Genomic DNA, 15,458 nt, shown 5'->3' with positions numbered 1-15,458 from the left:
TGAGGCTGCAGAACCTGCTTCAGGGGCTGGGAACCCAGGGTCCTGCCTGGATAGTGAGACAAGAGGATTCCTTGTGGAGGTGACCCTCAAAGTCAAGTGACAGCGCCCTAGACTATCTGGGGAGCTTTTAAAAATATCAGTGCCTGATAATTCTCTAGTGGTCCAGCAGTTGGGACTCCTTACTCTCACTGCTGAGGGCTTGGGTTTGATCCCTAATTGGGGATCTAAAATCCCACAAACTGACTGCAAGTTGCATAGTACAACCAAAAACAAAAAAACAAAAAAAACAACCCTGAAATGCCCAAAATACCAGTGTCTGGGCCATACCCATGTGCTAAGTCGCTTCAGTTGTGTCTGACTCTTTGCAAACCCTATGAACTATAGCCTGCCAGGCTCCTCTGCCGATGGGATTGTCCAGGCAAGAATACTGGAGTGGGTTGCCATTTCCTTCTCCAAGGGATCTTCCCGACCCAGGGATCAAACCCATGTCTCTTGTGTCTCCTGCATTGGCAGGGAGATTCTTTACCACTAGCGCCGCCGGGATATCCTACCTAAAGAGACTCCTTTAATTAGAGACAATTCATTTTTAGAAGCCCTCTTCACAATTCTGCAAATATTTTGATTGAAAACTGTATGAGTACATACTTTCCCAGCAACTTCCAGACTCCTCTGTTTTGAATCCAAGCTGTAGATCTTTCAACGGACTCCCTGGTTCTGGACCTTCTTGTTCTCGCTTTCCTGTGACTGAGAGGTCGGATGACCATGTGGACGCCTGCTAGGCAAGGCCAGCACCTGCTGCTGTAAATCCGATGCAGTTGCATCATCGCTCTGCCTCACGTATCTTCAGTATCCTGTATCTGCATCTGGACGGACAGTCTGTTGTTTTCTGCTTTGTAGCAGTTTGTGCAGTCACCAGGGGAACGTGTGCTGTGTGCTGTTCCGCTGCTGGGGTTTTTGTCCTGTAAATATATGCTGGGGTGAGTTTATTTATAGGAAATGATGATGGTTCCTTTTGATTGTTATTGACCAGAGCAGGTTTTCATGTGTCTCATCTTTCTTTAATTCATTGTTGCGGAAAGATTTTCAAAGAAAGGCCAAGTGAATTCTAACCATTTCAGGGAAATTCCCCCTATGTGGGAACTTCAATGAGGCCTGAGGAAATGATCAGAAATCACCCCGGAGTAATCAGAAGGATGGGAAGTCTGGGAGAGAAGAGCTTTGTAGATGTATTTGACTGTGCATTAAGGCAGTGGTTCTCAATCTTGGCTGAGACATTAGAATCTTCCAGGGAACTTAAAAATCAAAAGAAACACAACAAAACCCCCAAGCCCCAGACTGCATCTTGGAACAATTAAATAAGAATGTCTGGGACACAGTACCCAGCATCAGTATGTTTTAAAGCTCCTCAGATGATTCCACTGGTAGCCAAGGTTAGGAACCAGTGTGTGAAGGGATAAGAGCGCGACCCTCTGGACTGTAGCCCACCAGGCTCCTCTGTCCCTGGGATTCTCTAAGCAAGAATACTGGAGTGGATTGCCATGCCCTCCTCCAGGGGATCTTCCAGATCCAGGGATGGAACCCGGGTCTCCTGCATTGCACGCAGATCCTTTTTACCATCTGAGCCACCAGGGAAGCCCTAATAAAGAAGAGGGGGCCCCAATATGTTGCAAGAAAGAAGAGGAAGAAGGTAAGATGAGGAAACAGTCATCTACAGCAGCTTTGGAATGTAATAGTTAAGTTCAGCCAGTTCCAAGAACTCAGTTTAACTTTAAGAAACTGATGGCCAATCTCCAAACATCCTTGTAATCCTTAGTTCACGAGCCATTTGCATCACGAGGCCCAGGGTCTGTGAGGGCTGACAATGAGAAGAGCATCTTGCTGCTTCTGTGCCCCATGGCCCAGGGAAGAACGGACTCCAAGATCACTCTGGTTCTCCACGCAGCCAGTGATCCAAACAGATAACTGCCAGAGAGGGTTAGGAAAGTGTGGGTGTGGGGACGATGGGATTGCTCTTTAGGGGTGGGGTTGAGAGAGCCTCTGGCTTCTGCCTTTGTGGTTTTGGAAGGGGAGAACCATAGAAAAGACACAAGTCCATCATCTATTGTATAGGTGTGTCTGTCTGCTCAGTATAAGCAATTAGCTGGGGACACTTCAAAAAAATTCTTTTATTTGGAGATAATTACAAACTTAGAAAAGAGTTGCAAGGAGATTACAAAGAAGTTTCTCACCATTCATCCAGATTCACTAATTGTTAATTTGCAACCACATTTGCTTTATCACTCCCGCTCTCTCTAGATGTATATGAATTTTTCTGAATCATTCAGAAAACCTTTTACTCCTAAGCTCTTCATTGATATTTCCCATGAATAAGGACATTCTCTCATGTAATTGCAGAACTGTGGAAATAAAGACCCACTAAATGAAAAAAAATCAAAGGCTATTTATGCTGAGTTTACTATAGCAAAAGAGTTGGTTAACATCACTTGAATTTTGGCAGAGGTGCAAAGGCAGGCAGAGGAGTGGGAAAGCTATATAGTGGGGAAAGAAGAAGGCTTCAAGGGTACCCTGATTGGAGGCTGTTGGCAAGGGGATGCTGGAGGTGGGCTAACTAGAAGTGGGGGATCCACATGATTGATTAGGGGTGCATGATTGAATTTCTCTAGTTGACCCTAAGTTGGGAGCAGGAACAAGCATTAGGAAAGTTGTCCCTTATTAATCAAGTCCTGGCCATTTGGAACCAATTGTTACTGAATTATTGTTTAGCTTCCTGCATTGTCACTAGAGAGAGCGATCTAGCTTTCTGCAAGTCTGACTTATAGCAGGCTGCTACCTGGGCTGTTTATTGGAGATAAGGGGTTGGTTTCCTGGGCAAGTGGCTACAAGTTGTGGGTCAAAAAAAAATTTTTTTTAACAGTATCTGGCCTTATCAGATTTAACTTTAGGGTAAAACACTGTTAGCTAACACACACTCCATATTCAAATGTTGTCAGTTGGCCTAATTATATCCTTTATGGTAATATCCATCGCTCCCCCTGCTCTGGTCCAAAATGCATTGGAGGATCATTCATTGCATTTAGTTGTCATGCTGCCTCTTTTATCTCCTCTAATTAGGAGCAGTTCCTCAGCTTTTTTTTTTTCCCTTTCATGACACTGACTTTTCTGAAGCAAACAGAAAACTCTTGAAGACACACGTAGCTCAGCTGACAGTGAACCTATGTCAACAGCCTGGCTCCGGGCCTTGTTCCTTGACTCCTGTCCTAGAGACTCTGAGAATCGTTTGGGTTGATGCAGCTCAGGTAACCAGATAACCAGCCCTTCAGTGAGGACATGGAAAGTCACGTCTCCATGCAGGGTGGAGGAGAAGCTTTGTAAACAGAGAGTGGTACCCGCAGTCGTGGCCTTTAGCAGCTAATCCTTCGTCAGGCTGAGAGTTTGTGAAATGTGTTTTGGTTCCATTTGTGAAAATATGTTCTTTCATTCTCTCCGCGTTTTACAGACATGGACACTAGTTTTTGTTTTGTTTTTTCCACTCCTCACCTCTCCTCCCTGCCTCCTTTTCATTCCAGTTTCCCATCTCAGAAAAGTGCCAGAAGCATTTTCTAACAGGCTGGGGAATGGTGGCCACCATTTGTCCGGGATGGTTGAAATTGGTCTGCTGTGCTTTTTAAGAACATCAGGGACACAGAGAAGGTTTTATTTAGGGGCCTGAAAAGCTTTGGGGACAGGACTGTCACTCCAAAAACATTCACCCCTCTGTCACTCCGAGCTGCTGTCAGAGAGTGATCTCTGGATCTGTCAACAGCCTGGATCATAGCTCAAATCCCGTTTAGCTTTATCCGTCTTAATACACTGTGCAGTAACAGGCTTTTATTTATGGGAGACTGGACTAAGATAAGTTTGCTTTGTACACTGGTTAGGATCATGGTCTTTGGTGTCCGATTGTCTGGCTCCAATCTTTGCCATCTAACCATTTATCCTTGGGCACATTAATTAACCTTGGGTTCCATAGCAGTGAAATGGGCAAATATTCGCTGTTCTATAGGCTCCTCTGCCTGTGAAATTCTCCAGGCCAGAATACTGGAGTGGGTAGCTAATCCCTTCTTCAGGGGATCTTCCTGACCCAGGGATTGAACTGGGTCTCCTGTCTGAGCCCCCAGGGAAACCCGTAAGAGGTGGTAGGTAATAGACAATGAATGTGTCTGTCTTTTCAGGGAATTAGTTCATATTTTAAACAGAGGCCTTCAATCTTGGAATCCTAGATATTTTAAGGTAAAGAGAATTTCTAAGTTTTGGATTCTTCATTTTCTGTTAAGTTCAAACCCCCATAGTGAGCAGCAGAACCTGGGTTAGAAGTCAGGTCTGATTTCTTGTCCGGATTTTTTTTTTTTTAACGTGAAAAGAGAGTCATGAAGGAAATGTTGGGGTCTAAGGTAGACAAGTTAGAAAATTAACTTTGGTCAGAGGGACTGATCAGTGTCCCCTTTCTTCCATGCAGGGCTGAGGGTGGTGATGTGTCTTGAGTGTAAACCACCCACAAAAACATGCCATGGAATCAGCCTGTAGAACCTTGGGAAGGTGAGTCTCAGGTTTCCATTTCTTTAAATTTAATATTTGAGTGGGTTTTATTTTCCAGATTAAAAAAAGAAGTTTTGTTAATTTGCATAGGGAAGAATAAATAGATTCTAAGTTACAGGAAAGGTCCAAAAATCTGGACATATTCAGTTACACCCTCATTAAGAATGAACTCTCTTTTCTTCAGTACCCAGGACCCTGCAATTCCTTGAGCCTCTGAGCTGGCTTAGTACAGAGAAAGAATCATATATTGCCCATTGCCTTTTTTTCCCTTCAAAGTCTTTTTTTTTTTTAAATTGACACATATATAGTTGTTGTAAATATTATATGTTATAGGCATACAATATAATGATTCAAAAGTTAAAAGGTTATACTCCATTTATAGTTATTATAAAATACTGGCTATAGTCCCCGTGTTATACAATGTATCCTTGTAGCTTATTTTATAGCCAATAATTTGTACCTCTTATTCCCCTGCTCCTATCTTTCCCCTTCTCCCTCCCCTTTCCCTACTGGTAACCACTAGTTTGTCCTCTATATCTGTGAGTTTGCTTCTTTTCTGTTAGATTCACTAGTTTGTTGTATTTCCTAGATTTCACAGATGAGTGATGTCATACAAAGAGAACTATCTGTCCTTCTCTGTCTGACTTATTTCACTCAGCGTAAAACCCTCCAAGTCCATCCATGGTGCTGCACATGGCAAAATTCCGTTCTTTTTAATTGCTGAGTGGTATTCCACTGTGTGTGTGTGTGTGTGTGTCTTCTTTATATCTTCTATACTGTGCCATATCTTCTTCTTTTTTTAAAATTCATTTATTTGGTTGCACCAGGTCTTTGTTGCAGCATGTGGGATCTAGTTCCCTGACCAGGGACCGAACCTGGGCCCCCTGCATTGGGAGCTCAGAGTCTTAACCACTGGGCCAGCAGGGAAGTCCCCATATCTTTTTGATTAATTTTTACTGGAGTATAGTTGCTTTACAATGTTGTGTTAGTTTCTGCTGACAGCAAAGTGAATCAGCTATATGTTTACATACATTCCCGCTTTTTTTGGATTTACTTCCCATTGAAGTCACCCCAGAGCATTGAGTGGAGTTCCCTCTGCTATATAGTAGGTTCTTATTAGTTATCTATTTTAGGTATAGAATCAGCAGTGTATACATGTCACCCCATCACCTCACTTCAGTGAGCCTGAAGCTTTAACTACTAGTTTACTCCCATGGGATTGCTTCTTTGAGGTCCCTATAAATTGCAAAACCAAAATGTGAAGGATAATAATAAAAATTCTCTTCTATTAGAGCTGCCAAAAGGATGAATCGTCAGATTGGTGAGGCATGGGAAGGGTCCAGAGGGCATGGGTATGGGGAAGTTATGTTTTGATGGAGGAGGTGGGCTGATGGAAGAAGGGAGAGGAAGACAGTGCTGGAGCTCCAGTTATTTCCTAAAGAAGTTACTTCTAGGTGGGGAACCTAACGGTGGGGAACCACTGAGGAACAGAAGGGCAATGTGAAGACAGAGGATAGGCAAGGATAGGTAATACCAGACACAGAGTTGGGAGAAGGTTGCTGAAGTAAATGTCACCTGCTTTCCAAGTTTGCTAACATTGACCCCATATGTGAAAACTCCAAGCTTGTCACTTTGAGACTTATCAAATGTCCATTTACGTAGTATTTGCTTCTTTGGACTGGCTGTGGGAAAAGGTGAATAGTCCATGAATTTAACTCACAGAGATTTTTTTCTCTCTCTCTTTTTCTTGTTCCCAAATAAACCTTCCAGCAGGAAAGAACGCACAGACCTTGACCCGATTCATGTCTGACTAGAGCAGGACTGTGGGAGTCCAGTGCCTGTAAATCGTCTCTCCTATCTGAACTCCTCAAAGAAAATCTTTCCCCAAAGCAATGGCCTCAGCCAGAGTTCACGCACACTGACCAGCCCTTTGAAAATTCTGTCTGCAGATAATGGCCATCACAGCCGGCCTGTCTTACTGAGAGAACCCTGTTGTCTGTGATATAATCCAGAAGAATCCCCAAGGTGGCTGATGAGATCTGCCTTTTGGAGAAAAAAAATATATATAGCATTTCACATTGCAGTTTAAAGAGGCCTTTAATCTCACAATCCTAGCTATTTTAGGATTCTAAAATTAGGAAGACGATTAAGTCTTCAAATTCAATTTAGAGAGAACTGTGGGTTAATGAGGATTCAAGCACCATCATCTTCTCTACTGAGGTTTTTTTAAAAATTGACACAGGCTTTTGTCAATACCCATGACCTTGAGATCCAACCCATTTTTAGGCTACAAATAACTAACACTGGGCTTCAGGGGCTCAAATCAAGGCCAGTCTGGGGACACAGGGTGGGGGGAACGTCTAAGTGGATGTGTGTGTGTGTGCTGGTTCTCTAAGTTGTTTATCCAAATCATACTTTTAGTCCATGATATCAGAATCAGCTGGGATGCTTGCTTAAAATGTTTGCTGAAAATATTCTTAAGTTCTACCCAATCTGACTGGGTCAGAAATTTGGGGGAAGGGTGGTAGCCTAGAACTTTATACATTTCACACAGTTTTTCCATGTGATTCTAATGCACACCTAGGGTTGCTTTTAATGAGACTCAGCTCCTAAAACTTCCAATATCTGTTTAACCCCAACTGAAATTTCAAATTCTTGGGAGAGAGAGAGAGAGACACTATGGTTAGCTTCATGTTTGAGTGATCTGTTGCTGAACAACAAATTATCGCAAAATGTAGTGACTTCAGACAATGATTTTGTTTCATCTCATGATTTACAGGTCAGGAATTTGGGCAGGGCTCAGATGTGTAGCTCATGCAGCAATAGCTGGTGCTGCTGAAAGATCCACTTCCAAGATGGTGCATTCACATGGCTAGTAGGTGGTTCCTGGTTGTCAGCTGGGAGCTCAGTCAGCCCATCAATGGGGAGACCTCTTTCTCCCCATGTGAGCCTCTTTATGGGTCTGCTTGATATCCCTACAGTGTAGCAGCGGAGTTCCAAGAGCAAATGTTCCAAAGGACTAAGATTGAAGCCTCTTCTGACCTAGACATTGATGTCAGATAGCATCATTTCTGCCATAACCTTTGGTCAAAAAATTCTCTAAGATCAACCCAGATTCAAGCATAGGTGAAAATAGCCTTCTCTGGATGTGAAGAGTAGCAAATTCACAGAAGGAGGAAAGGAATAGATGGTGGCCATCTTTGAAGACTTTCTGCTGTACCCTGCTTGGGTACAGTTGTCAACCCCTGGATCAATCATGAACACAGGCATTGGAACTCAGTATAGATCCAGCTCCTAAAAATAGTCTCTTGTCGGTTTTTGTTGTCATGATTTGCTGCCAAATGAATTTGCTGCAAATATACAAAACAAAGAAACAACAAAAGACAACACTTAGGTTTTCAGAGATTTTTGGATTTTGGAATTGTCATAGAAGGTTGTTGATTTGTATGTTTTTTCTCATCCCAAGTTGACTTTTTCCCAAATGTTAGCTCCCTATCCTATCTACTTGGTCTCTGGTTATCTTTTTCCACTTATTTAGATTATAAGGATGAGACCAACATGGTCTCCATCACTGCTTGGAGATTCAGGGAGTAGTAGGTTGAAGCACTGGAAAAACCAGAGTTCCAGCTAGTGGATCTTTCTCCTGTGACTTTAGTTCTCATTTCTGGGTCAGCACCTGATAGTCATGATCCCAGAGGAGACCAGTGAATCATCCAGTCATGGGGTTTGGAGGTGATTCAGCAAGATCGAAGTGGTGTCAGGAGTGTTTTTGGCTTAAGTTCTTGAAGGTACTGATTACATATCCAATTATGCAAGTGGCCATGGAGGATCACATTGTGGTACACACTAATTCTCACCCAAACTAAGCATGTGAGGCAGGGCCCTCACCTGGTAGGACATGATCTCCTGGTAGATCTCAGGCCCCTGGAGCCCAGTAAAATTGCTCCTGCCAAGATGGTTTATGTTCCTTTCTTGAGAGAAAGGGAGGCTCAGAGCTATCCTCATCTACATTTATCCTCCCAATACTATCCTCTTCCTCTGAACCAAGGACAGAGATGATTTGGGGAAAAACCAGAAGTGATTCCTGTGTCATATTCTCTTGATGTGTTATCTACCTTTATGGTACAAGGGAGGACTTCTCCAGGTTGAATCTGTTCCTAATGTTCAGCATTCAATAATTAGAGACTCATTGAAATGGGATCAGACTTTGTCCCCTGTTTTTATAGGCAGAATAGTGTACTAGAACTTGAAATCATGAGTTTGGATTCAAACTCCATTTTTGCTGCTGACTTGGCCAATTCACTTTATCTTTCTGAGCTTCATTTTTGTCAGTCAGGTGGGATGATGGTGGGAAACAAGACAGAAAAACATAGGAGAGACTTCATTAGCTTTAGTATTCTGTTATCCTTGAGAAGGCTATCTGAATTCCTTCCCTTTTATTCTCTATTCATCCAATAAATATTTATTGTATACCTGCTGTGTACACTGTTCTAGTTGAAGATAACGCTGACTGTATCTGCTCTTAGTTTACATTCTCGTGTGATAAGGCCAAAATCTTAAAAGAGGAAATGGGAGGTAGTGATAAGTGCTGCAGGGAAAATGAAGAAAGATAAGGTCCCAAGTGGCGCTAGTAGTAAAGAACTTGCCTCCCAATGCAGGAGACATAAGAATCATAGGTTCAGTCCCTGGGTAGAGAAGATACCCTGGAGGAGGGCATGGCAACCCATACCAGTATTCTCGCCTCGAAAATCACATGGACAGAGGAGCCTGGCAGGCTATGGTCTACAGGGTCACAAAGAGTCAGACACGACTGAAGTGACTTAGCTATAAGGGTCTAGAGAGTGAACCTGGGGTGGTGGTCGGGGTGTGGAGTAATCTTGACTCACTTGATGGTGATCAGGGAGGTGGAGGGAGGTGACATTTCAGAAGGAATCTGATAATCACTTGATAATATTTGTTGAATGTATGAATGAGCCAGGCAGAGTCATTTATGGTTTGATTTGAAAGAAAACATTCTAGACAGAAGGAACAGAATATATAAAGAACCTGAGTTGGGAATGAACATGGCATATCTGAAGACTAGAAAGAACCTGGTGGAGTGGAGGAACAGTGAGTAGAGGGAGAGGTCAGTGAGAAAGCCAGAGGTAACCAAGGCCTTATAGGTCAAGCTGAAGAGTTAGGTTTTATTCTGCATGCAAAGCGAAACTATTGGTGGAGTAACATAATCCAGTTTACACCTTAAAAATATCATTCTGCAATATGATGCCACTTCCAACCCACCAAAATGGCTAAAATTAAAAAGACAGACAATATCAACTATTGAGATGTGGAGCAACTGGAACTCTCACATACTGCTGATGGGGGGAGAGATTGGTAAGAATACAATAATTGGGAAACTAATTGGCTGTATCGCTAAAGATGAACTTACATACACCGCGTGACCCAGTGATTTCATTGCTAGATATACACTCAACAGATAGGCACACATATATTTGCCAAAAGATAAGCACACGAATGTCCATAATAGCCCCAAATGCTCATCAAGAGTAAAACAGATACATGAATGTGATATTGTCATGTAGTTGAATACTGTAGGGAACAAGTATAAGCAAATTATAACAACACATAACAATGTGAGTGAATTTCAAAAACTTAGTGTTGAGCAGAAGCCATGCCAAAGAGTTCAACTGTCTAGTTCCATGCACACAAACATCATAAACAGGTCCAACTAATATGAGGTGTTGGAAGTCAGGATAGTGGTTGTGCCCAGAGATCTAATGACTGGAAGGAGGTGTGTAGGGGCCTTCCGGGGTACTATCATATCCTGTTTCTTGATCTGGATACTGCTTACACACATGTGTTCAGTGACTTTCTCTAATTATCTCTTTACTCTTGTTTCCCCAGGCCAAATGGGCCTTGAGCCCAGAGAGATGAAGAGTGTGGGAGAGTCTTTATCCCTGGCCATTAGAGCATGGTCAGCTTTTCTACTTAATATCACAGTCTTCTCAGGAGTGTTGAGCAGATGCGATTCATCCACTTTACAGGCCAGGACTTTGTTGGTAAGTGATCTGTCTGAAATCCTGTGCCCTCATGGGACCCACCATTGTTTCCATTTCTCCATGTTGCCTTTCTGATTTGGAACAACCAGTTTCTCATATTACATTTGCATTTAAGAGTTTGAATTTTGAAACTAATTTAAGAAATACAATGCTTTGACCATTATCCTTATTTATAGAGTCTTGTATCTAATTATAATTTTTTAAAGCAATGTTGCTGATTCAGGGGATAAATATTATAAGCAAAAAAAAAAAAAAAAAAGACTGGAGGCCGTTAAACTGTGGGGGAAGAAATGGTGGTTTTCATTGTCAGATTTTCTCAACCCCATTGCATGGACATATGGAACTGTGTGTGACATTTTTACTCTAACCACAAAATTTCATGTATTTTCAGTCACTGAATAATAAAATAAATCAACATTCTAGGTGAAAAGATGGAAGCAATTTTGAGGGCAAAAATATTTCCTTGAAAATTTCTGAGAATCTAAGACTTTGACCACATTCACTGGGACTGAGCCCTTAGAGGGAAAGAGCGGGTCACTGTGTCCCCATAGGCCATAGGATGGGGAACCAGTGGCCAACAATCTGAGGTCTACTTAGTCAACTGCAGCTAAAAGCTAAACATTGTTTGTTAATAGGCAAATGAGAGAGTTCTCTTTCTGCCCGGTTGAAGAGAATAGGAAGTGTGGGGGCATCAAGGAAATTAGCATTGGTTGAGTGCCTCTTGGGTGGGTGCTCTGCTATCATGATATTTGTTACCTAAACAAGTAGAGGCTGTTTATTCTTACACATACAAAGGACCTTATGGGTATGGAAATGGAGTTTGACTTTCTTCCTAACCATGCAAGAGATTTAAAATCAGTCCTAAATATTCGTTGGAAGGACTGATGCTGAAGCTGAAACTCCAATACTTTGGTCTTCTTTCAGACTGGAAGATCTGGAGGATGACTGCTCAGGATTCTGAGATCTCATCATCACCTCCAGTTTGAAGATGGGGATAAGGGCAAGTGCTCACCATCCTCCATGACTGATATAGAGATATGAAGACCATCCACTGGGGACATCGTCCATCATGGATCTTTGAGATGACGGGCAGAGGTAGAAAGAGAGAGGAAAGGAATTATTATAACATGGTCCCAACTTGCCTTGTGAGGGAGCTGATGGGTGAAGGAGCTGGCAGAAGGTAGCAAAAACTTGAACACCGTTATTGCATTTAAATTCTGATTTTGCAGGTGGGGAGACAAAGGTCCAGAGAAGGGAGGTAAATTATAACAATGTTGTTGCTGTTTAGTCGCTAAGTCCTGTTCGACTCTTTTGCAACCCCATGGACTGTAGCCCGCCGGGCTTCCTCTGTCTGATTCTCCAGGCAAGAATACTGGAGTGTGTTACCATTTCCTCCAGGGGATCTTCCCTACCCAGTGATCGAACCTGCATCTCCTGCATTGGCAGGCAGATTCTTTACCCCTAGTGCCACCAGGGAAGCCCTTATGGATGTTATCTCTTCTAATTCTTGCAGGAATCCTATGAAGGAGTTACTGCTTTTCTGTGGGTGCTGTAACAATCCCATGGTCTGAAACAATAGAAATATACTATCTCAAGTTCTGGAGTCCAGAAGTCCAAAGTCAGGGTATTGGCAGGGTTGCTCCCCTTCTAGAGGCTTTAAATGAGGAAGGACTCTTCCCGTTTCTGATGGCTTCGGGTGTTCCATGGCTTGTGGGCTGTGTAACTCCAGTCTCTGCCTTCATCTTTGTCTCTGTGCCGCAAATCTCCCTCACCCTTTCTCTTAAAGGACACTTGCCATTTGATTTATGATCTGCCTAGTTAATCCGGGATTATCTCATCCTGAGATCCTTTATATAACTGCATTTGCAAAGATCTTTTTTTTTCCAAATAAGGTTTTATGTTTTGGGGCCATGATTCAACCCACTACAGTGAGATAGCATCATCATCTCCATTTTACCACAGGGGACCCTGATGCTCAGACAGGTTAAGAGATGTCCCCAAGGCCACATAGCTACAGATGGCTCTTTGTAATGCATCATATTTAACAGCAGAAATGATATTAATGGTCAACCCACAGATAGCACTTATGTATATTAATTCAGTTAATCCTCGGAAAAACTCCATGAGGAGGCACGTGCTATCATAATCCCTAATTTAGAGAGGAGGAAACTGAGAAACAGAGAGCTTGGTTAATTTTCTCAGGGCCCGACAGCCAGGCACTTTGGCTCCATCTGTGCTCTCGTCCACTCAGAAACTGCCATATAGCCTCCTCTGCAGACACAAATGGTCACCACACAAAACACTGAGATGTTTTCAGTGGTGACTGGAGAGTCTCAAAATGCAGTTCTGAAAGATGGGTGCCTAAGATCTAGTGGGGGAGACAGACTGTGTGCTCAGTTACTTCAGTTGTGTCTGACTCTTTGTGACCCCTTGGACTATAGCCTGCCAGGCTCCTCTGTCCATGGAATTCTCCAGGCAAGAATACTGGAGTGGGTAGCCATTTCCTTCTCCAGGGGGTCTTCCTGACCCAGGATCGAGCCCGCGTCTCTTTCATCTCCTGTATTGGCAGGCAGATTCTTTACCACTGCACCACCTGGGAAGCCCCAGACAGACAGACTGTAGGCAAGATTACAGATCCATGGGGCTGTGCCAACCCTGGGGTACTGGGGACTCCGCTCTGGACATGGGAGGCCTCAGTTCCTGTCTCTGGGCTCTCACCTCCTGGCGAGCTGCCCCAAGGTAAACCTCCCTGCGCCTTTGTCCTGCGCTTCTCTGCTGATGGCACCGTCATCCTGATAGTCAGTCAAGCTAGCAACTGTGTGCTGTCTCTTCCTTGTTCCCCACCTCCTCCCCTTTGTGCATCAGTCACTGTCCAGCTCCCTGTGGATTCTGTTACCTTGTTTCCTAAGTCCCTGCTGTTCTATTAACAGCTGTAGCTCATCCTGGGATGGGAATAGCCGCACGTCTAAACTCTCCATCCTTCCCCTGGCTGCCTGCAGAGTGGTCTTCCTGCAGCCCTCCCCTGGAGGGGTTGAGCATTCATTTGTTGAGCAAACCTGTGTTGGTTACCTTCTCTGTGTCAGGAACCAAGGAGACAGATGTGGCCAAAGCAACCCTGTTCTTCGTCCTCATGGGACTTCCATTTGGGTGAGGGCATCAGCTAAATAAAGTCAGGAAAGCAAATTAAACAATAAACAGTTATGATTAAAGGTATGAAAGCTAGACAAAGGGGTGAGAAAGAATAATGCAGTGGGTGGGGTGGAGGCTGTATTTTATTGTAAACAGTTGATTTTTTTCTTTTTTTGGCTTTACAGCATGCAGGATCTTAGTTCCCTGACCAGGGATCGAACCCTATCCCCTGCATTGGAAGTACAGAGTCTTAACCACTGGACTGCCAGGGAAATTCCAGAAGGTATTTTATATAGGGTTTCAGGAAGGTGCTGAGGTGAATCTGGAAGAGTCTTGTGATACCTGAGACAGGTAATATGGGTACAGTGCTTAGTAAGGGGGCAGTAAATGTTAGTCATTGTCATTCATGGATTACTTCACTCAGCAAACATTTTCTGAAGGCTAATTTTTATACTGGCTTCCCTGATGGCTCAACAGGTAAAGAATCTGACTGCTAATGCAGGAGATGTGGGTTCAATCCCTGGTCTGGGAAGATCCCCTGGAGAAGGAAATGGTAACCCACTCCAGTATTCTTCCCTGGATAATCCCATGGACAGAGGAGCCTGGCAGGCTACAGTCCATGGGATCTGAAAAGAGTTGGACACAATTTATCAACTAAAAAGCAACTGTTACACCTATGTGCTCAGACCCTGGTGGTCTCAGTCTCAAGTGGAGAATTATCTGGGCCTTCTCAAATCCACTAGCATTCTTAGTTTTGCCCTGCAGATAAGTTAAGTCAAACACATCTATAGCCAAAGTGGGAATTAATTCTGTTTTCTTCTCCAGCACTTCACAAAAGATAAGTGTCTCAGAGCCTCCGCTAATGAATTCTACTATTTTCTCCTCAGTCTTATCTTGAGTATAGATGTCTCCACGTTGCCTCACTTCTAGGCTGTCTCAGAGGGTTTTGATTTTGCAATTGCCCTGGGGTGGCCTCTGGGCTCTGAATGTGAGGAGAGCCAGAGGGTCTTTTGGGGAAATTGCAGAAGCAGCCTCCAGTTTTGAACAGGACCAGGCTCTTGTGCTTGCATCTCCCTAACTTACAAACACTTGGGATTCTTGAATCTCTGTCCTCAAATCACCATTTTCTGAACCATCAACTTGTTCTGGGAGCATCACTGGGGATTTCTGGACTGTAGGTCCTGGAATCCTAATTAAATCAAACAAGTGAAATGAAAAAGAAAAGAGACTTGTGGATATCTTTAGGGAAAACAAAACCCAAACTCCCTGCATGAGGAGAATGACGTGGTGTTTGAACGGGAGACTAGAATTCCTATAAGATTGCGTGAGAGCTGACATTTCAGAAACCAGATCCCTCCCTCCAGCCCCCTCAGCACTGGCTTCTGCGTTAAGGTGCAGCCTCTCACAACGTCACCCCAAAGGCTTATGTTGGCTAAACCGAGAATAGGACGTGGTGGTGAGATTGTGCTAACAGATGAGTTCTCTTAGATCATTTCTCCTGCCTGATCCTGGGCTTCTCCTCGCAGACCCTGATTCCTTCTTAATAGGCATTTGGCAAAAGTTGCTCACCTTGGGATTTGGGGAAGCTGCTCGAAAGCTCTATCTTGTATACATTGACCGTGGAGTCCATTAAAGAGTTGCTAGTCCCTATGAAATGGTTTGGTGGTGGTTTAGTCACTCAGTTGTGTCCAACTC

General features: G+C 43.4%; 1 long non-coding RNA gene across 2 annotated transcripts; it reads left to right on the top strand.

The window, feature by feature from the left end:
* Positions 1-827: 827 nt before the first annotated feature.
* Positions 828-11,991, top strand: LOC122679484. 2 transcript variants are annotated; one of them, XR_006336413.1, is made up of 3 exons: positions 828-977; positions 4,496-4,575; positions 11,559-11,991. It is a non-coding gene; the product is annotated as an uncharacterized LOC122679484 (long non-coding RNA). The 2 variants fall into 2 exon arrangements; XR_006336412.1 differs by lacking the exon at positions 11,559-11,991 and adding an exon at positions 10,480-11,004.
* Positions 11,992-15,458: the final 3,467 nt, after the last annotated feature.

The sequence above is a fragment of the Cervus elaphus genome, chromosome 21 (assembly GCF_910594005.1).
Source record: "Cervus elaphus chromosome 21, mCerEla1.1, whole genome shotgun sequence".
Classification (NCBI taxonomy): Eukaryota; Metazoa; Chordata; class Mammalia; order Artiodactyla; family Cervidae; genus Cervus; species Cervus elaphus.
Note: the sequence above shows the minus strand (reverse complement) of the source record. Positions and strands in the feature narration are given on the sequence as shown.